We start from the raw sequence: 23,433 nt of genomic DNA, 5'->3' as shown, positions 1-23,433 counted from the left end.
GCATACTGGGTGCAGTTTTCTTACCTCTAGTTCGAGCGAGAAATAACAATTGAACGACCCTTGAGAACGATCGATCATTTGATCCCTTAGCGGTCACCTATTCATAACCAAATATAACCTCCAATTAATGAAATCAACAATAAAAGGGTCTTGACCTAAACCTCACTCCTGGAACCCCGAATTGTACCCAAACGGTGAGTAGATTCGATCTCGAGCCTTAGGAATTGAAACCCCGAGCCAAAAACCCTCAAAAGTGCCCAAAATATGCATCAGGGAAAACAGGGTAGCGCTACAGTGCTACCCCTAGCTCCCCAGCGCTACAACCAAGATTGATTTTCCATGGCAAGCGCTGTAGCGCCCTCCCTTGGGCGCTGTAGCGCTAGGACTAGGCTGATCAGCCCTGGTTTTTCCCTCCTTCGATTTTTTCATCTCCAACCTGAAAAACAAGCTTCCAAACCTCAATTAAACTCCCAAATGAACCCATAAACCATATACACAAGTCCTAGGCATCATAACCCAAGTAACCCTTGCCAAAAACTCCCATCAATTCCCATTATCCAACTTGAAAATCTAGCTGAAAAACCAAAATGAAAACAGGGCAAGAACCATAGTTTTAATGGTTAAAAACTCGCCTCAATCTCATAATCACACCCTCTTCAATGGTAGAACATAACCCAAAACCCTCAAGGCTTGGTTCCTCAAAAGAACTTCAAAATCCAAGGAGAAATGAAGGGAAGAAGATGATCGGGGGAAGGTGAAGAAATGATGCTCTGTTTTACAAATTCTACAACCTTATAATGGCTAAATATAACCTTAGGGTGAAAATACCATATTGCCCCTAAGCCTAATTGAAACCCTAAACAGCCACCAAGGGCAAAATCGTCATTTCCCGCCTATTTCGTTAATCATAATTAACACCCTCCAATTCCAGTTATTCTCAATATTCTCAAATGCTAATAAATCATATCCCATTACCCTTTTATTCTCGGTAATGTTCTAATCCTCAAATTAACCCGAGACTCACCCCGAGCCCCGAAATTAACCCCGTTATGACCAGACCGATAACTTGCATTCAAAGATCATCTCATGTCGAATGGCTCGAAAAAATCTACACATACTATGGTATTATTCACAATTCACCAACATGCGTGAAAATACACAATTATGCCCTCAACGGGCCAAATTACAAAAATGCCCTTATCATTAAAAATGGACCCATATGCGTGCATTTATCATCATATAATAATATAATTGTTGACACGGTTTTTCGCCAACAGTGAATTATATGAATAACTAGGATAGATTAGTACTTTATGATAAACCGTACTAAGAAAATGATAATGCTCAAGGATGTTGGAAATTAGCTGCAAAGAAAATGATCACTCCTTTTTATGTGGTTCGGAGGTTAAAATCTCCCTAGTCTACGAGTCAATATTATTGCTATAAACTTCTCTCTATTTTTACAGAGTATTTGCATTACAGAGAGAGTCCAACCCCCTGCACTACCCAGGATCCTGGTATTTATAGGATAATGATCTATGGGTAGGTATTGGGGTCATCCCGTGATCTCTTGATCCTTCACATCATCTCTGCAACATTGATGATTAATATCTAAATTTTACATTGAAGTGTGGTCTAATCAACAGATAAAAAAGGTAATGGGCCGCAAGGCCTAAATCAGGCGTGTGGTATCTGATCACGCACGTTTATATTGCGTATCCAGGAATTCGGGAATAAAACAAACACGTGATGTCTGTTTTATGCACGTTTATATTGCGTGGTCAACTTTATAAAGACCATGTGGTACGTCAGACCTTTGACGTATCACGAGCTTAACGTAATGTTAGCTCGTGCCTTCTGAGGCCATTTTACACAAAATGGTTCTAGGTGATAGGTTACTAAATGTCTCAATAGCTCGAGCTATTTGTATAGGGGATGACACCGAATCTTCTCGGATGAGAGGTGAACACGTGGTGCATAGATTACAGCTTTTTATTATCCCGCTGCACCCGAGCTGTCTCAACAAGGTATGTGCTGAATTTTCAGGGCGTACAATAATTCACATAAACATGCATATAATCATTTAATAACAGAATAAATTAATTATGGCCCTCCCGACCTCCTAATCAAGGTCCTAAACCTTATTAGGGATTTTGGGGCATTATAACTATCCCCTCCTTATAGAAATTTCGTCCTCGAAATTTATCTGAACTGCCCGGAATAAGAATTCCACACAAATGATTCCACTTTCCCAGGTCGTTCCCTCGACCTCATTGTTTCTGAATCATACCTTAACCCAATGTAAAATTTTGCTTCTTAGAACCTTATTCTTTCTGTTAAGATTTGAACTGGCTACTCCTCACAGGATAACTTAGCCTCAATCTTCAGATTCTCATAACTCAACACATGAGTCTCTTCTAACCCATGTCCTCAACATGGAAATATAAAATACACTGTGTACAACTGACAGTGCCAAAACTAAGGCCAATCCAAAGGCAACCTGACTGATCCTGTCTAGGATTCAAACTGGCATATTAATCTAGGGCTCAACTTGCCCTTAACTCCTCACCATTTTCCATGGTGATACTTTAAGGAAAACACAATCTTCTACTTGGAATCCCATGTTCCTGCATCTTAAATCAACATAACTTTTCCATTTACTTTGAGAAGTGACATCCAAGCTCTAACCTTTTAATAATCTCAATGATCCCCTGAACTACCTCAGGATCCAAAATCAACATCTCACCCATCTCATTCCAATGAATGGGTGATAAACATTTTCTATCATACCTCATCTCATAGAGTGTCCCTCTCATACTGGATAACTCTCTCTGATTTACCATCAATTTGAGGATAATGAGCTGCACTAAATTCCATCTATATACTCATGGCCTTTTGCAACCTTCCTCAAGACTTGGAAGTAAAACTGAGTCCTCATCTGATAAGATAGACCTCGAATTCCATGAAGGCATACTACCTCTTTCACACAAAATCTGAATACTGATCACTGTATTATTCGTACTTACTGATAGAAATGATGTAACGACCCAAATTCACTAATAAGGCTTAAGGGCCTTGATTAGTGTGCCTGGAGGGCATAATGGGAATTATGTGTGACTTTAATGATTAAGATGCATGATTATGATTTAAAGCATGTTATATGACTATTTGAATATTTGAGATGCATGACTATGTGTATTAGTATGCATGTAGGCCCTGATTAGGTTAGAGGGGCATAATCGTAATTTTGGCCATTATGGGCATAACTGCTTTCATATGTGTGATAATTGTCGAGACCACATTATTATGTGGATATATCTGTGATCTGTGACTCGAGACGATCCTAGTGGGCCAAGTAGCGGAATAGTCATGGCAGGGATCTATACCCGGCTCGGAGTGAGCTTAGGGGTATAAATGGGAATTTAGTGAATATAGTGGAATTTATCTTGACATTGAGGAATGTTATTGGTGATTAATTAGGTATCGGGAATTAAGCGGGAAATAATAGAGACACTCGAGGAGTTAGCGGGAATTAGGTAAAATGACTAAAATGCCCTTAAGTGGACTAAAGGATTAGAAATAAAGGGGAGGGCATTAAGGTCATTTGGCTTTTAAAGATGGATATTACTGAGGCTTTATGTTAGTGGGATTTGTAGAATATTATAGAAGTCTGAAAAGAGAAAAGGAAGGAAAAACAGAGTGGTTTTCCTTTGAGTCGGTTTGTGGTTCTCTTACCACTTTTCTCCATTCTTCTTGAAGTAAAATTCAGAGGAGAGTTAGTTCAATTAAGCCACAAGATTACTGAGCTAAGATTGAGGATTTGACAAGGGTTTAGCAAGGTTAGGCCATCAATTGAGGTAAGGTTCTGTAATCTCTTCAGTTGCTGGTTTGGTTTCTGAATTATGGTGTATAAGTTGAGTTTGATGGGGAACTTTGGGGAAATTTAGAGCAGAGGTTAAGGAAAAGAAAACCAAGAAGGTCTAGAGACAGCTTGTGGTCGAAATCCTATCAAAGGTATAAAGTCTAAACTCTAACTTTGCTGTTCAATTAGTTTCTGCTGAGTTTTAGTGTTTAGGAGTGGCTATGTTGAATTATGAGTTTGTGGATGCATGTGCTTGAGTTCTAGGTATTTGGGGTGCTTGGGATGAGTGGAGTATGGTCATAAGGTTATTTTTGAGGTTGGGAAATGTTTGGAAGAGTTTTGGTTGAGGTTGGTTCGAGGAAAGTCGCAGAAGGGAAAAATTGGTGTTGGCCAGTCTGTGACTAGCGCTACAGCGCTAGCCTTTGGGCGCTGTAGCGCTAGGCCATGATGCTGAGGGGATTTTGGCTTCTGTTTGTAGTGCTGTAGCACCCTCCCATGAGCGCTGTAGCGCTACCCTGCTTCCTGAAGGGGATTTTAGGGTTGTTTGCAAGGGTTTTTGACCTAAGGTTTGGGGTTTGTTTCCACCACCTTGTTTGGTGGAACTAGGACTTCTCGGGGGCTCGGGATTGGCCCTGGGGCTAGGTTTTGGACTTGAGGATTGATGATGACTTTGGCCCATGATTTTGTTTAGGTGAGCGCTAGGGCTCAAGAGGGATCGTGCTCAAGGAGTCGAGGGATCAAAGCTAGTGAATTGAAAGGTAAGAAAATTGCACCCGATTATGTGTTTGTGATGGGACTAAGTGCTCCCGAGAATTGTATCGTGTCAATGATGGTATTACGCCATGGGACATGTAAAAGCGGCCTAAGAGTGTCGTACATAGTATTTGTGCACAGGGCGTGGCTTGGCCACTGGTAGCCGAGAATATTCACTAAGCTCGGCTTAAGCGGGCCGGAGTCAGTGGGATAACGGAGGGAGCAGCCTGAGAGCGCTAGCCCTAGTTATCATTTGTGCAGTGATGTATGAAATGAATTGATATGCTTAGCATGTTGAATACTTGATTATACTGAATGGCTATATGGTTGAGACTATGTGATGTAATGTGAGATATTGACTTGTCTATTGATTGCTTATGCTCTGTTGTTGTGTTTCTTGCTGGGCCTTGGCTCACGGGTGCTACGTGGTGCAGGTAAAGGCAAGGGCAGAATGGACCAAGCCTGAGGTGGAGAGCTCCGAGGTGAAATGTACATAACCAGCTGTTCGATCACCATGGTCGAGGAGTGGATCAGGACAGGGACCACCTAACTGCTTGTTTTGCCTTAGTATGGCTGGTTATTGTATCTGAATCTTATAACTTTTGTAAACGATCTCTAAACTTGCATTTTTTGGGATCCCGTGTAAACAAACAATGTTTCTTAATGAAAATGCGGCTTTTGAGACCAAAACATTTTAAACCCTAGTTCCTTTATAGTCTCAGTAACACGATTTTGTTTAAGTGACTTGGTTAGCAAGTCTGACACTTTATAAACACACAGTGTAACGGTCTTGGCTATCCAGGGCGTTACAAATGAACTCACTTTAGATACTGGTCCATAATGACCCAATCCAAATCACGCTAATGCACTATCCTGGGCAGCCCAACCGCGAAACCCATCGCGATGTGTCCTTTTTTCCATTATAAAATACTCAAAGGCTGCAATGGCCTTACTGATTTCTGATACTCTATCCTGACCTGCTATCAGGTTAAGAACTTTGTCATGTGTACCATTATGTCCCTCTCCATCCCAGGCCATCAATATAAGGCTTTCAAACACAGTACATTTTCCATTATGCCTGGATAAAGAGAATAAGAGAGTAGTATGAGATTCATCCAGAATCTCCCATTTAATCCTAGTGTCCATTACATCCCAAATTCAAATCCCTTTATCTACAATAAATTCATACTTGACACTGTACAATCCTTAGCTAATCCAGCTAAGACTTTCTCCTCAATCTTCCTATTTGTGGTTCACTTAACTATTTTCCCTTTGATCTTCTCTACAAGAGTAAACTCAAGAATACAGCTGGCCACCTGGCCCACCAGAAACTCTACTCTAGTTCTGGTCAGATCCTTTAACCAACATGATGCATAGGCAATCCCTTTTTGTTAACAGTTATGAATAGGAATAGTTAACAGTTATGAATAGGAATAGTTTCTATTTTTAAGATGTTCTCAGAAGAAGAAGAATAAGGATTTGTTTTTCCTGGATCTGAAGAGAATGGAATGTCTAGAAGTTTTTCTGGATCTAAAGAGAATGAAGTGTCTAGAGGTAATTCTAAACCCCACGACCACTGAGCTTGTTGCTTGTGATGACTGTGCTCCCCCTGAAGCAAGGTGGGGGTGAAATATGGAACTTTTTCAAAAAAAAGTTACATCACTTGAGATGTATGATTTTTTTGTGAGTGGAAAATAGCAACGATAACCTTTCTGGGTAGGAGAATAACCCAGGAACACTGTTTTTATTGCTCTAGGATCAAGTTTACTACGATTGTGAGAGTGAACGTGAATAAAGGCAATGCAGCCAAAAACTTTGATTGGTAGAGAATTTGAAGAAGTGTGAGGATAGAGTGATTGAAGGACATAAAATGGTGTTTTGAATTGAAGGGGTCGACTTGGAAGGCAGTTAATGAGGTAAGTACCAGTGAGAATATCATCACCCCAAAGATATTTTGGAACATGCATAGTGAACATGAGAGCACGAGCCACTTCTAAGAGGTGGCGATTTTTCCGTTCAGCAACCCCATTCTGTTGCGGAGTATCGACACACAAACTTTGATGAACAATCCCATTTTGGAGAAGGTAGGGACCAAGAGTAGTATTGAAACATTCAGTACCATTGTCGGTACAAAGTATTCTGATAGAGGTTTGAAATTGTGTTTGGATCATATGATGAAAGTTTTGAAAAACCTGACATGTATCAGACTTATGCTTAAGCAGATAAACCCAAGTAATACGTGTGTGATCATCAATAAACGTAATAAACCAATGCTTACCATGAGAATTAGAGACATTGGAGGGTCCCCAAACATCACTATGAACAAGAGAGAAAGGACTAGAAGGTGTATACATCCTTGGAGGAAATGAAACACGTGTATGTTTGGAAAATTGACAGATATCGCATTGAAATTCAGCAACCTTTTTATTGATAAATAAAGATTGAAATAGATGTTTTAAATATAAAAAACTTGGATGCCCAAGTCAACAATGCCATAACATAATGGTGTTAAAATTAGAATAAGAAACAGAGTTTGAAACATAAGTAGAAAAAAAACTTGGAACTTTGTTGATTGGATGTTGTCTGTCGAAGAAATAAAGTCTGTCACGAATCCTAGCACTGCTAATCATCCTCCCCGATGATAGATCCTAAAATTGGCAAGAATTGGACACAAATTTAGCAAGGCAATTGTTATCAGAAGTCAATTTGTGAACAAAAATTAAATTGCACTTCAAAGAATGAACATAAAGAACTGATTTAAGAAGTAAATCAGTAGACAATTTAATGGTGCCAATTCCCGCAGTAGGGGATTGAGTTCCATTTGCAATCTTGACACTAATTTTTGTCGAACAGGGACAATAAGAATCAAACAAATGAGATGAACCTGTCATGTGATCTGTTGCACAGAGTTTGGGCAGCGGATGATAAATTATCAGAATGTGCCACTGAAGCACTATGAGATTCGGATCCAGATTTGGGTGCCATGGAAGATTGACTCAAGAGAGTATACAACTGTTCAATTTGTGCATTACTGAAGGAAGGGACAACAGTATTTTTAGTTTCACTCTAAACTTGGTTGGCTTTTTTGTCATTTTGGCAATGAGGAGTCCAGTTTGGTGGTTTTCCGTGAATTTCCCAACATGTAGACCAGGTGTGACCATGACGTTGGCAATGATCACATCAAGGTCTCTCGCCCTTACGGTTAGGTTGAGGATCAGGATTGGATTTTCCAGATGGTGGTGGACCAGTTTTGGAAAGAAAAGCCAAACTTTCAATAGATTGTAGTTCTGGGTTAGTGAGCATGACACGACGACGTGCTTCTTCACGTTTGACCTCAAAGAACATGTAAGTGAACCTTTCATTATCTTAACCAGAATAGGTGCATGGTGACTGGTCACCAACATAACCTTCCTCATGACCATAGAGTCATAACCCTGGAACATCGTTCCCTAGCCATGTGACAAGCAGTCACCTGGGCCTTATGCCCTAGCTCTCAGTAACTAGTCTTAGACTAGCCAAGCGCTTATAAGTTCATCGACCTTAGGGTCGGTCTAGTGTTAATGCCTTAGAGCCATTCAACACTGATATCGATTAGATCTAATCTTCATTTGGCTCGACGTTCATGACGCTATGCCATTTCTGACTCTTAGGTCAGTGTCCCTGACTAGTCAGTGCCATATACAGATAATCAATATTCACTAGCATTTAATATGCAATCCATGTCCACATGCCTCAATAACAATCATGCATGTCATATATACCCAGGGTGCAGTTTTCTTACCTCAGGTTCGAGCAAGAGATATTATAAGAACGACTCCTGAGAACGATCGATCTTCTAGTTCCTTAGTGGTTACCTAATCACAACCAATTATAACCTCCATTAATGAGAATCAACATAGATAGGGTCTTAATCTAAGCACCACTCTCGGGACCTCGAAACATGCCCACACGGTGAGTAGATTCGATCCCGGGCCTTAAGGATTGAAACCCCAAGTAAAAAACCCTTAAAATACCCAAAACGGGACTTTGAAGGAACAGGGTAGCGCTACAGCGCTGACCCCTAGCGCCCCAACGCTATTCTCAGAACCTCCAACACGCCCAAAAACCTCTTGAGGAGCGCTGTAACGCCCTAGGGTGGGGGCTATAGCGCTACCTCCAGACTAGAACTCCCCTGAACCGACCTTCTTTATCTCCTTCGATTCCCACCTGATTCCAAAGCTTCCAAATCCCATTCTTGATGCCAAATGAACCCAAAAATCATTTCAACATATCCCAAACATCCCAACCATAGGAACCCTAGCCAAAACTCCCAACAAAACCAAGTTCTCAACCTAGAATTCATAACTGCAAAATAGAATTAAAACAGGGCAAACCAGGAAATTCTATGGTTAGAAACTTACCCAAAGCTCAACTTATGATGCTCTTCAATGGAGGAACACACTCCCAAACTCCCAAGGCTTGCTTCACAAGCTTGAATTCTCGAGAATGGTTCAAAAATCTCAAAGAAGGATGAAGAAAAGAAGGTACGGAAGAAGCTTAGATACTTGCTCTGTTTTGCTCTCTTCTTTCAGCCAACAATGGTTGTATCTATCCTAGGGGTGAAATGACCATTTTACCCCTAGGTCAATTTAAAGTTTCTAAAGGCTCCCAAGGGCAAAATTGGTATTCCCCACCTATCTCGTTAATCATAATTAACGCTCTCCAATTCCCATTATTCTCAATAATCTCAAACACCAATAATTCATATCCCGTTACCCATTAATTCCCAGTAACGTTCTAATCATTAAAATCACCCCGAGACTCAACCCGAGCCTCGAACTTAAACCTGTTGTGACTAGACCGCTAATCAATATTTCAAGATCGTCTCATGTCGAATAGCTCAATCAAACCCACATTATAATGTGGTCTCAATACATATCACCGACATGCATTCATTTAACATCATATTATAATATAATTCACATATACATGCATAATATCATTTAATGGCATAATTAAACAAGTATGGCCCTCCCGGCCTACTAATCCCGCCATTAAACCACATCGGAGAATTCGGGGCATTACAGAAACTCAAAGACGCGTTCTTTCTCTAATTGTTGTCGCTGGATTGTGGTGCAGTCAACACATAGTGGTGTGGTATCCAGATACAGATCAAGTTCCTGCCATAAGTCTTGTAAATCTGAAAAATATTGGGTAACAGTTTGATTACCTTACTTGATCTCTTTGAGTTTGGTGCGGATCTCAAAAATTTGAGAAGCATTACCAAGGTTAGAATACATTTTTCGGGCAGCATCCCACACTTCTTTAGCAGTCTTAAAGAATAAATATCTGCGACTAATTTTATGATCCATTCAATTAATTAGCCATGCAAGAACTATAGAATTTTTAGCTTGCCATACCTTGTACGTAGGGTTAGTGGAAGATAGTGCCGGGAGATCATCGGTGATGTACCCAAGTTTCCCACATCCACAAATGACGAGTTTGACTGACTGGGCCCACTGAAGGTAATTTTTTCCATCAAGTTTATGGGCTGTAATTGTTATGAAAAATAGTTTTGCCTCAATGGAAATGGTAAGATAATTACAACTCTAAACAAAATATTACAAATAAATAATTATTGATTAAATAAAGTTACAACTCCATGACTGAAAATACAAATAAATAAAAGAAGAAATAGAAGAAGAGAAATACAACTCTATGCAAAATAATACAAATAAAGTAATGTGTTTGAAACAAAAAGAAAAGAAGATTACAACTCAAAACAAGAAATACAAATAAACAAAAGAGAAGAATATGAAGATGAAGAGAAATAGAATAAAAGGAAAGAACAAGAAAAACAAAATAGAAACAACTCTCACTCACACTACCAATGTGAAGAGTGTTGGGGATCACCAACTTGAACAAGGTTTGAAACATTTGTCTAAAAGCTTATTTCCCCCTTAACTCAAGCACTAAGGGATCTCTCACAGATTTTTTGGAAATGCTTTCTGGAATAATCAAGCCTCAAGGTGTTTCTAGCCAAGTGCTCTAATGGATAGAAATGTTGTGTCTTACAAGTGAGCATTAGGCTCCTATTTATAGAGTTTTGAGACACCCTTTGAATTTCAAATTCCACCAACCCCATGGCTATTACCAATGATTAATTGGATGTTTTATGAAATTAAAATAGAGATTTTGGAGTTATTTGGCTGTTGGAAATTTTCAAAATTGGATAAAACTAAAAATTGGAATATGCTGCCAGCCACTTGGGCTGCGACCTAACAAGCAAGCGCCGCAGCCCACGGAGTAATTCTGCCTCTTGGGCCGCGGCCTGACAATCAGGCGCCGCGACCCTAGGCCTTTTCCAGCAACCAATTTTCAATTTTTTCCAAAACGTTCCAAATTTATTCCCAATTGATTTTGTAACTTCCATACACAATATGAGAGTTAAAATCACATCTCTATCAGTCATTTCTCATATGGCTTTAAAAAATTCATCTCAATATTGTGTAACAACAAATCTACACAATAATGGGTAATATTTGGAAGTTACAAATTTGTAACACCAAATATGTTACATATTTTGATATATCTCATATATCTAAATATTGTAACTCTCTATTATATGTTACAATATGTGACACTCTTTGTCACATTTATTTAATCTAAAACATTATATTATAATATAATATAATATTACATTATATTATAAAATAATATAACATTCCTCCATTAGATTAAATAGTTATCTATTATAACACTTATTTAATCAATCATTATATTTTTTGAAATATAACATATCCCCCACTTGATTAAATAAGAACACTCTCTTATAGGAGTCATTGCATTAGTGCATAAAGCAAAGTGTTTTTCAACTTGAACTTTACTATAGTGTAATTATCACAAAATTTGTCAAAAATTTGGTTGCACTAGACATTGAACCATCTTTTCATTATAACAAATCGGTAATAACACACACACCTTTGCGATGTTCACTTGAGACCTCTATGTCTCGCTTTGCACCGTTAATGATAATGTGCACTTTCCATTCATGAACGTTCTTGAGAATACTCCCAATTCTCATGAGAGGCGGCACCACCCCTAGGTCCATATAGGTAGAATTCTTATAGTATTTTGTTACCAAAAATACTTGTCTTCACAAGACTGAATTCTATTAAAAAGCCTTTCGGTTTTAACCCTCAACTTGGTAACTCACAAGTACTCAATATCTCAGATGGGACTTGTTTTGAGTACAACTAATATTCACTTGATCGACTAGTTGTTACCTATTGAACCTAACACTAGTTAAGTAACTAGTGTTAAGATAGGTTACCATCAATCGCGAATCTCTTTAGGGAGTTTAAGTCCCATCCCTCGAGATGATGTAGTCACTAAATCCCTCATTAGTGGCTTAATGAAAGGATCCGCCAGATTTTCACTTGTTCTCACATAGGATATTGAGATGACTCCTATTTGAATCAATTCTCTTACATATCCATGTCTTAGACTAATAGGTCTAGACTTCCCATTATACACTCCGTTGTATGCTGTAGCCAATGTTGCTTGGCTATCACAATGTATCAATATAGTGGATACAATCTCTTTGATCAGGGGTATCTCTATCAACAGATCCCATAACCATTCGGCCTCTTTGCCGGTAACAGCTAGAGCTATAAACTCTGCTTCCATAGTGGAATGAGATATACAGGTTTGTTTCTTGGAACCCCAAGAAACTGCACCCCCACCAAGTGTAAATACCCAACCAGTTGTGGACAAGTTATCCCCAAGATTGGATATCCAGCTTGCATCTGTATATCCTTCTAAGATTGAAGGAAATTTGGAGTAATGAAGGCTTAGTCCTTTGGTTTTCTTGAAATAACCTAGGACTCTTCCAATCGCCTTCCAGTGATCCACACTTGGATTACTTGTAAACCTACTAAGTTTACTCACCACAAATGTTATATCAGGTCTAGTACATTAGGCAGCGTACATTAGACTCCCTATAGCACTAGCGTACTCCAATTGAGCCACCGCTCTTCCTTCATTCTTCTCTAGTTTTACACTATGGCTGAATGGAGTATCGACATCTTTAACCTTGAGATGGTTAAATTTATTCAATACTTTCTCAACATAGTGAGCTTGCCCTAACGCAAAACCCCCACTATGTTTCTTTACTTTGATACCAAGTATGGTGTCAACTTCTCCAAGATCTTTCATCTTGAAGGTTGATGATAGAAACCTCTTTGTTTCTTCTATCCCTTTCATGCTATTACTTAGAATAAGCATGTCATCCACATATAAGCAAACAATGATCACATATCCCTTACAAATTTTGGAATACAACACTTGCCTCCATTGTTATGTCTAAACCCATTAGACATTATGGCTTGATCAAAGTTCTCATGCCATTGCTTAGGAGCTTGTTTCAATCCATATAAGAATTTTACAAGTCTACACACTTTTTGTTCATATTTTGGTAGGACAAACCCTTCGGGTTGTTCCATATAGACCTCCTCATTGAGATCACCATTAAGAAATGTCGTTTTGACATCCATTTGATGAACATACAAGTTGTGTATAGAAGCTAAAGCGAACAAAATTCTTATAGAAGTTTTTCTTGCAACAGGCGCATAGGTATCGAAATAATTGATACCCTCTTTTTGCCTAAACCATTTAGCTACTAATCTAGCTTTAAAGGTTTGGATAGTGCCATTAGTGTGGTATTTTCTCCTAAATACCCACTTACACCCAATTGACTTAGACCCTGATGGGAGGTCTACCAATTCCCAAGTGTTGTTGGAAAGAATTGAATCCATCTCATCATTGATGGCTTCTTTCTAAAATGCACTATCTCTTGATTGCATAACTTCTCTATAAGTCTTAGGATCATCCTCAACAAGAAGTATAATAGGAATTTTCCTAATGACTTCCTCTCTATTTCCTTCTACCATGTAGAATGAAATTCGTTGAGAATCTATCTCATCCACTACTAGACTTTTCTCATTATTTTTTAGCCTTTGACTTCTTCTAAGTTCAAAGGGTTGCTTTACATTCTTTTGAGAATTCTCCTCTTGAGAATCAATTTTGGATGTAGAAGCTTGAGAATTGTTCTCATATAACAAATTCTCCTTTAGAGATGTTGAAGCTTAAGAATTGTTGTCACATAACATGTTCTCAAAGAATTCAACTTCTGCAGATTCAATCACAATATTAGACTCTAAGTCTAATAGCCTATGATCTTTACTATCGTTGGCATAACCAACAAAATCACACTTTATGGCTCTTGAACCTAACTTTGTTCTATTAGGTTCGTTTTTCTTGCAAGATGCTAGACACCCCCACACTTTGAAGTACCCTATGTTGGGTTTTCTTCCAATCCATAACTCATATGGAGATATCTCGTTTTTCTTCATCTGTATTCGATTAAGAATGTGACAAGCGGTTAAAAGCGCTTCACCCCATACGTTGAAGTTCAACTTAGAAAACACCAACATAGAATTTATCATCTCTAGATAAGTCCTATTTTTCCTTTCTGCAATACCATTGCGTTGTGGTGTATAAGGTGCGGTGCACTCATGAATTATACCATTTTATTCACAAAATGTATTGAATTTATTAGAGAAGTACTCTCCTCCTCTATCACTTCTTAGCACCTTAATCTTTTTATTTTGTTGATTTTTAACTTCTAAGTTATATAATTTAAAAGCATCAAAAGTTTCATCTTTATGCTTTAAAAGAAACACATAGGTATATCTACTAAAATCATCTATAAAAGTAAGAAAAAACATTTTACCACCTCTAGTCAAAACACCATTTAATTCACAAAGATCACAATGGATTAAATCTAGTAAATTAGATGATTTTTCTACACTAAGAAATAGTTTCTTAATCATTTTTGCCTTAACACATGTTTCACATTTACCATAGTTTTTAATATTGCATGCAATTATACCACATTTTACTACTCTTTTCATGGTTGAAAAACTTATATGCGATAGTCTAAGATGCCACAAATATAAATAATCATACTCAACAATATATGCGGAATTAACATTTTTATTGATAACATTGAAAGTTACATCATTGGTGCACAATTTAACCATACCCTCACAAGAGTACCCCTTTCCCAAAAATACATTTGATTTGGTAAGTATAAGTTTACCAGACTCAAAAACAACTTTAATGTCGGGCTTGCCAAGCAAATCACCACTTACCAAGTTTCTACTCATTTCAGGAACATAAAGTACATTCACTAGTGTAACTTTCTTGTCGGAGGTGAAAAAGACTTCAATGGTACTTTTTCTAAGTACCTTGGATTTGCCCTCATTGCTCATTTGAATCTCATGGTTGCCCTTTGACTCTTCAAAGGTCTTGAACAATTATTTGTCATAGGCGACATGGACGGTGGCACATGTATCATACCACCACCCTTTCACCTTGCCTTGGACCGCATTCACCTCACTAAGGGTAGCAACTATGTTTTCCTCTTGAGTTGCATTCACCTTAGGTCCTTGTTGGTCTTTTCTATGCCTACACTCTCTAGCATAGTTGTAATGCCCTGGTTACCCCAGAATAGTTACGATGAACCGTGAATTTAACTCGCAACCCGAGTTCTTTGGTTAAAAACGTGCTTCTAGGTGTTATTAATATGTTAAGGTAGAAAATCAATCAAAATGGAAGGATATATTTTATTTAAAACATAAAACTGTTCATGGGCCCATAAAAACATTTACAACTCAAAATAGTCATTACAGTTTCAAATTTACAAACCTGTCGACCTAAGCGGCAAATATAGGGTAAACCCCCTAGTTCCTCTGAGAACTCCTTGGACGTGCTGGTCAAGCAGCCGCATATGTACACAGCACCACCTAAGCTCTCCACTCAAGGCTGGGTGAGCTTTTCTTTCCCTTTACCTGCACCACATAGCACCCATGAGCCAAAGCCCAGCAAGAAAACACAATAACACATGAATATAATATCAACAATGATCATAATAATCATTCAGGACTTTCAGTCCAAAATAAAGAAGTGACAGTTGAAAAGTCACTAAGGTGGGTTCCATTCCCTTTAACCATGTGACGATAGGGTCACCTGGGCTTTACAAATAAGTGATCATTTCACTAGCTTATCAAGATAGGTGCTCGATGAACTAGTGACCGATATAACCTACCGCATGACCATAGAGTCATAACCATGGGATTCTGCTACCTAGCCACATGACAAGCAGTCACCTAGGCCTTTGGCCCTAGCTTTGAGTAACCAGTCCTAGACTAGTCAAGCGCTTATAAGTTTCATCGACCTTAGGGTCGGTCCAGCATTAATTCTCCTAGAGTCATTCAACGCTGATATCGATTAGATCTAATCTTTTATCGGCCCTGCGTTCTCAACGCTTATGCCGTTTCTGACTCTCAGGTCAGTAATACGCGACCAATCTTGACCCTGACTAATCAGTGCCATACACAAATAAGCAAGATTTGCTAAGCATTTAATATGAAATCAATGTCCACATTTAATAACCAACATGCCTCAACAACAACTACGCATGTCATGTATAGAGGGTGTAGTTTTCTTACCTCTGATTCAAGCGAGAATGAATAAAAGAACGACCCTTGAGAACGATCAACCTTTAAGTTCCTTAGCGGTCACCTAGTCATAACCAAATATGGGACACCATCAATAAAATGAATAACAAAGGTTCCCGAACCAAGATCTAGTCTCTGGGACATCGAATCCCACTAATCCGTGTAGTAGGAGCGATCCCGAGGCGTAAAATTGAGTTCCCATGATCAAAACACTCAATTGGCCTCAAAACCCTTCCTGAGCTGCGGCCCTGGAACCTTGAGCCGCGGCCCCCAACCACACCAGGAGCAAGGGCCGCGGCGCCCAGCACCCCCAAAACTCCTCCTCCTGCTTCTTCGAGCTTGGGCTGCGGCGCCCAAGAACAGGGCCGCGACCCCCACTCGGGAACCAGCCATAACTATGATTTTCTTCATTTTAAACCTTCCCAAAACATACCTAAACACTTCCAAATCCAAAAATCAAAGTTCCCAAACATCCCAATGATCCAAAATCATCAAATCCCTAGGCTCAAACAAATCAAAAGCTCACCGATTCACAAAATCCAATTCAGAGCTTAGAAACTCTAAAAACTCAAAACTTAAAACTTAGATTACCTTTGATTGGGTTGTTTCTCGTTAAATCCTTCGGTCAAGAAGCTTCTAATCTTTCCTAGGATCGCTATGCCTCGATCCTCGCTTGATTTCAACTACTAGAACTCAAGATTTCTTCGAAATTGCCACGAATGTCACAAAGGTTATAGGGAGAGTAACCTTTCTGGCAAACTACTTCAGGCTTAAGTAACCTCAAATAAAACCTAATACTCGGGGTCCCAAAAACTCCCCCAGGGACATAATAGCCAAAACTTCCAAAATTTCCTCCTGATCTCAATAACTCCCAATTAATCATCAAATAAATATTCCCATTATCCAATATCCCAATAACTAACCCCGTTATGACAAAACCGCTAATTTACAATATAAGACCGTCTCACGCCGAATAGCTCGAATATATCTCCATAATAATGGGATCTCATCCATAACTCACAATATGCACCAAAATACAAATATATGCCCTCAACGGGCCAAATTACCAAAACACCCTAACAATCAAATGTGGACCCACATGCATGCATTTAACATCATATTATAATATAATTCACATAAACATGCATATGATCATTTAATGGAATAATTAAACAATTATGGCCCTCCCGGCCTACTAATACAGCAATTAAAATGCATTAGGGATTTCGGGGCATTACAACTATCCCCTCCTTACAGAAATTTCGTCCTCGAAATTTACCTGAACAGCTCGGGATACTGACTCTGCATATCTGACTCCAGCTTCCAGGTCGCTTCCTCGACCTTGCTGTTCCTCCACAATACCTTAACCAAAGGTATCGTCTTATTCCTGAGGACCTTGTCCGTTCTGTCAAGTATCTGGATTGGTTGTTCCTTAAAAGAGAGATCTGCCTCAAGCTTCAGATCTTCATAACTCAAAATATGATTCACATCAGGTACATACCTCCGAAGAGTTGAAACATGAAACACATTATGCACGGCTGACAACGCCGGAGGCCAAGCCAATTTGTAAGCCACCTGACCTATCCTCTCCAGAATCTCAAATGGACCTACAAATCTAGGGCTCAACTTACCCTTCTTCCAAACTTTCTCACCCATTTCCATGGTGGAAGACATAGTATCCCACTTGGAACTCCACGTTCCTACGCTTGGGATCTGCATAGCTCTTCTGTCTACTCTGAGAAGCGAGCATCCGAGCTTTAATCTTCTCAATGGCCTCATGGTCCTCTGAACTGCCTCAGGACCCAAGTATCTCCTTTCACCTGTCTCATCCCAATGAATGAGAGATCTGCACTTCCTACCATACAACATCTCATAAGGTGCAACCCCAATGGTAGACTAATAACTGTTGTTGTAGGAGAACTCTATCAAAGGTAGATACTTACTCAAAGATCCACTAAAATCCAGCACACATGCCCGCAGCATGTCTTCCAATATCTGGATCGTCCTCTCAGATTGCCCATCTGTTTGAGGATGATAAGCAGTACTGAACTTTAACTGTGTACCCATAGCCTTCTGTAAACTCCCCCAAAACTTGGAAGTAAAAGTGGGGTCCCGATCTGACACGATCGACCTCGATGCTCCATGGAGGCACACAATCTCTCTCACATAGAGATCTGAATACTGGTCAACTGTATAAGTAGTCCTCACTGGCAAGAAGTGAGCTGACTTGGTGTAACGATCCACTATCACCCAAATAGAATCATGCTGACCAACAGTCCTGGGTATTCCCACCACGAAATCCATCTTGATGTCCTCCCACTTCCACTCTGGGATATCCAGAGGCTGCAATAACCCTGCTGGCCTCTGATGCTCAGCCTTGACCTGCTGACATGTCAATGTAATGCCCCAAATTTCCTAATGAGGTTTAGGACCTTGATTAGGAGGTCGGGAGGGCCATAATTGATTTATTATAGTATTTAATGATTATATGCATGTCTACGTGAATTATATTATTATATGGTGGTGGATGCATGCATATGGGAGAATTTATTATTGTGAGGGTATTTTGGTAATTTGGCCACTGTGGGCGTGATTGTATATTTTGGGTGCATGATTGTGATTAATTAATATAGCCACATTATAAGGTAGATTGGTTCGAGCTATCGACATGAGACGATCATGAGATGTAAGTGTTCGGTCTAGTCATAACGAGTTTAAGTTCGGGGCTTGGGGTGAGTCTCGGGGTGAATTTTATGATTATAGCGTTACCGGGGATTTCAGGGTAACGGGATGTGATTTATTGGCATTTGAGAATGTTGAGAATAGCGGGAATTGGAGAGCGTTAATTATGATTAACGGTATAGGTTGAAAAGGACGATTTTACCCTTGGGAGTGCTTAGAAGCCTATAAATGACCTAGGGGCATTTAGGTCATTTGGCTTGGATATACATGAGGTTTAGTAGGCTGTAGAAAACAGAGTTAAAACAGAGTCATCCTCATCCTCTCCTTCTCTCTCTCCCGTACAAAACTCTCCTCCATCTCTCTTCCAAATTTTGAGAGCCACTTTGGGGTTTTGAGCTAGGAAATCAAAGGTGGCAGCTAGGGGACTTGTTTCAACCATTAAAGGGGATTCAAAATAGGTTTCAAGGTGAGTTTTAGACTTTGGTTTCAGGTATTGCTCTGTTTTCAAGTTTTGGTTTTCAACTTTTGATTCTTGTGAGAAGTTTGGATTCAAAGGGGTTTTGATGGATGATAAGATTGGGTTTTGATGAGGGGAGGTTATGGGTGTTGTCAAGGGGTTTAATTGTATGTTAGAAAGAGGTTTTATGAAGGTTTGAAGGACTGGTTTGAGAGGAAAAACACAGGGGAAGAATTGAGGTCGCGTGCTGGTTTTTGCCTAGCCTGGGCTGAGCGCCGCGGCGCAGCTGTGGTGCGCCGCGGCCCTTGGCGTCTGGTAGGGGGGAGCCTTTCTGTTTGAAGGCGCGCCGCGGCGCAGCAGGGGAGGGCCGCGGCCCTTAAGGCCATTTTGACCAAAAACATGTTTTTAAGCTTGGGGATTCAAGCCATAGGCCTCGGGGTTGTACCTAGTACCCGGTTAAGTGGGGATTGATCTCCCGGAGGCTAGATATTGATTTGGGAACTTATGTTGATCATTTTTATTGATGGTACCTTATATTTGGTTATGACTAGGTGACCGCTAAAGGACTAAAAGTTGATCGTTCTCAAGGGTCGCTCTTTTAAACGTTCTAGCTCAATTTGAGGTAAGAAAACTGCACCCTGTGTATATGAGACATGCATGGCTATTATGATGCATGTTGGTTGATTAATGGGTATGACACGCGTGGTTATTGTTGATGCATGACGGCTAATTATTATGTATGACATGCATGGCTACTCTTGGTTCATGTTGGTTGACTATTAAATGTGACATGCATGGCGGTTATTAGTGCATGTTGGATTGCTGGATATGTTGCATATGATGCATGAGAAACATGTGTTTGGGACATGCTTTATATAATGAGTATGATACTGTTCAGAGCTTGAGCCTCTGTGTTTATGCATGGCCCTAATAGCACTACTACCTGTTTGGTAAGCATGCTAAATGCCTCGTTTATGGATACAGAACATGTGATATATGATTGGTGGCATGTCTTACTTGTGAAAGACACTGACTAGTCAGGGACCGACTCTAGAGTCAAGAATTATGCATTGAATGGCTCTATGGCATTAATGCCAAACCGACCCTAAGGTCGAAGAATTTATAAGCGCTTGCCTGGTCTACGACCAGATGTTTATGGCCAAGGTATATGACCCCGGTGACTGTTTGTCACATGGCCAAGGGACGTTGTCCATGGCACGACTCTAGGGTCGGGAGGAAGGTTATGTTGGTGACCATTCACCATGCACCGTCCTAATCAACTTATGAAAGGATCACGTATCAGTTAAGCCCTGGTGACCCTATCGTCACATGGCTAAAGGGAGCGATGCTCATTATTGTGACTTTTGGCTATTGTGACCTATTTGCCTGGACTGATAGTCCTGAATGGTTATAATGATCGTTGTTGATATTATATCATGTTTTATTGTGTTTTCTTGTTGGGCTTCGGCTCACGGGTGCTACGTGGTGCAGGTAAAGGCAAGAGGAAACTGGACCATCCTTGAGTTGGAGAGCTTAGGTGATGACGTGTACATATGCAGCTGCTCGTCCGCCACGGCCGAGGTTTAAAGTGGAACTAGGGTTGAACCCTGTTTTGCCTCTTAGAACGGCCTGTTGTAAATATTTTCTGTAATAAACTCTTAAACTTTATTTTCGGGATCCCAATGTATAAATTAAACGTTCTAGTGAAACGTTACATCTTAACCAAAGTTTTTAATCCCTAAACCGCTAATCATACTTAGTTCACGATTTTGGCCAAATGACTCGATTAGCGAGTTTAGCACTGTTTACAAGGCACACCGTAACGGTCCCTGGAGCTGGGGCGTTACAGTCAAGCACTTAGCCACATATTCCACTACATCTCTCTTCATCCCCGGCAACCAATACAACGATCTCACATCCTGATACATCTTCCTGGTGCCTAGCTGCAAAGAGTAAGGTGTAGTATGAGATTCATCCAGAATCTCTCGCCTCATAGCAGTGTCTAACGGAACTCATATCCGCCCCTTGTATCTCAATAAGCCTAACTCAGACACTGTATAATCTCTGGATGCTCCAGCCAAAACATCCTCTCTGATCTTGATCAGCTGTGGATCACTCAACTAACCATCCTTGATTCTCTCCAACAGTGTAGACTGTAGCGTAATATTGGCCAATTGGCTCACCAGCAACTCTATACCAGCTCTGGTCATATCATCTGCTAACTCCCTGGCTATCAGCCTCGCACCATAAATCTATCCCGGACCCTTCCAGATTAAAGCATCAGCTACAACGTTGGCCTTTCTTGGATGATACATAATCTCATAATCATAATCTTTTACTAACTCCAACCAACACATTTTTCTCATATTCAAATATTTCTGAGTGAAAAAGTATTTCAGGCTCTTGTGGTCTGTATAAATCTCACACTTCTCTCCATAAAGATAATGCTCCATATCTTTAAAGCAAAGACCACAGCCGCCAACTCTAAATCATGAGTGGGATATCTCTTTTCATACTCCTTCAGCTGACGTGAAGCATAAGTAATTACCTTCTCTGACTGCATCAGAACACATCCCAAACCCTGATGAGAAGCATCACAATAAATCACAAACTTCTCTTGATTTGTCGGAAGACTCTGAATTGGAGCTGTAATCAATCTCTGCTTCAGTTTCTAGAAGTTGTTCTCACATTTGTCTGACCACACAAATTTCTGGCTCTTGCGTGTCAGCTCAGTCAATGAAGTAGCAATCTTTGAGAACCCTTCCGCGAAACGCCTATAATAACCTTTCAATCCAAGGAAACTTCTAACCTCATAAGCATTCTATAACGCCCTACTTCCTTAGAGTCGTTACCAAGTGAGTTGTAAGACAAAACAATGTGCAATGAACTCGCTAACCGAGGTTTTTTAAAACGAAAGTGTGACTAATCAAAATCTTAGGGCTGTAATCTTAGAAAATGCGTTGCTTCATTGAAAACTTCTAGTATTAAACATTTGGGATCCCAAAATAAGGTTTGAAAACTGTTTACAACCTAAAATAAGTTTACAATTGCTTAATTAATAAAATCTCGGATTATTACAGCCATTTCTCAAATAAACCCCCAACCAAAGCAGTCGGGCAGGCCAAACATGTACGCGTTGCTTCATGCTCTCCGTACTCATGGCTGGTTGACTCAATCATTGCCCTTACCTGCAACGCAGAGCACCTGTGAGCCGAAGCCCAGCAAGAAAACTCATACATAATATAACATATGCATAGGATATAGCTGACATGTAATCCGCTGATAAATAGGAAAACCATCAGACTGGACAAGCACGGCCATGCCGCCCCAGAGGCCTTACCAAAGCCTGGGGTCTCGGTCCTTACCGTAAGAATAACTCATGTACCCCTTGGGTCCCACCCTGGCTATAAGCATCCCATGTGCTAAGTGCTACTTCCGGCCCCAAGGCCGTTCTCGGCCTCTACCGTTCTTGGCTCCATTGCCGTTCTCGGCTCCTTGCCATTTCATTCAACTATAATCACAGATAGTCTACTCAAATAACATTTGAACATATATCAATTCAATCAAGTTTGCACCCTAACATGTAAAGCAATATAGGGCCGTGCCCTGCAATCATCTCAGCATGCAATATAGGGCCGAGCCCTGCAATCACATCATGGGCCCATGCCCTGTCTTACGGGTGCTATAGTTTTCTTACCTGTCAATTTGATAGCTTTCAACACTTGACTCCTTGAGCACGATCCCACTCGAGCCTTAGCGCACACCTAAACACAGTCATAGGTCAAAGTCAACACCGAACCCCAGGTCCGAAAACCTAGCCTCGGGACCAATCCCGAGCCCCTGGGAAGTCCTAGATCCCCAACACAAAGTGATGGAATCGAGCTCCGAACCCTAGGTCAAAATCCCTCAACAAAAGCCCAAAAATCCCTTTCTGTAAACAGTGCAGCGCTACAACGCTCTAAAGAGGGCGCTGTAGCGCTACAAGCAGAACCACACCCCCCAGAAACAGGGCCTAGCGCTACAGTGCCCACTAACTAGCGCTGTAGCGCTAGTTGCAGCCAGACAAACCCCAACTTCTTTTTCTGCGATTTCTTTGAGCCAATCTCAACCCAAACTTC

This window comes from Humulus lupulus, chromosome X (genome assembly GCF_963169125.1).
Source record: "Humulus lupulus chromosome X, drHumLupu1.1, whole genome shotgun sequence".
Classification (NCBI taxonomy): domain Eukaryota; kingdom Viridiplantae; phylum Streptophyta; class Magnoliopsida; order Rosales; family Cannabaceae; genus Humulus; species Humulus lupulus.
Note: the sequence above shows the minus strand (reverse complement) of the source record.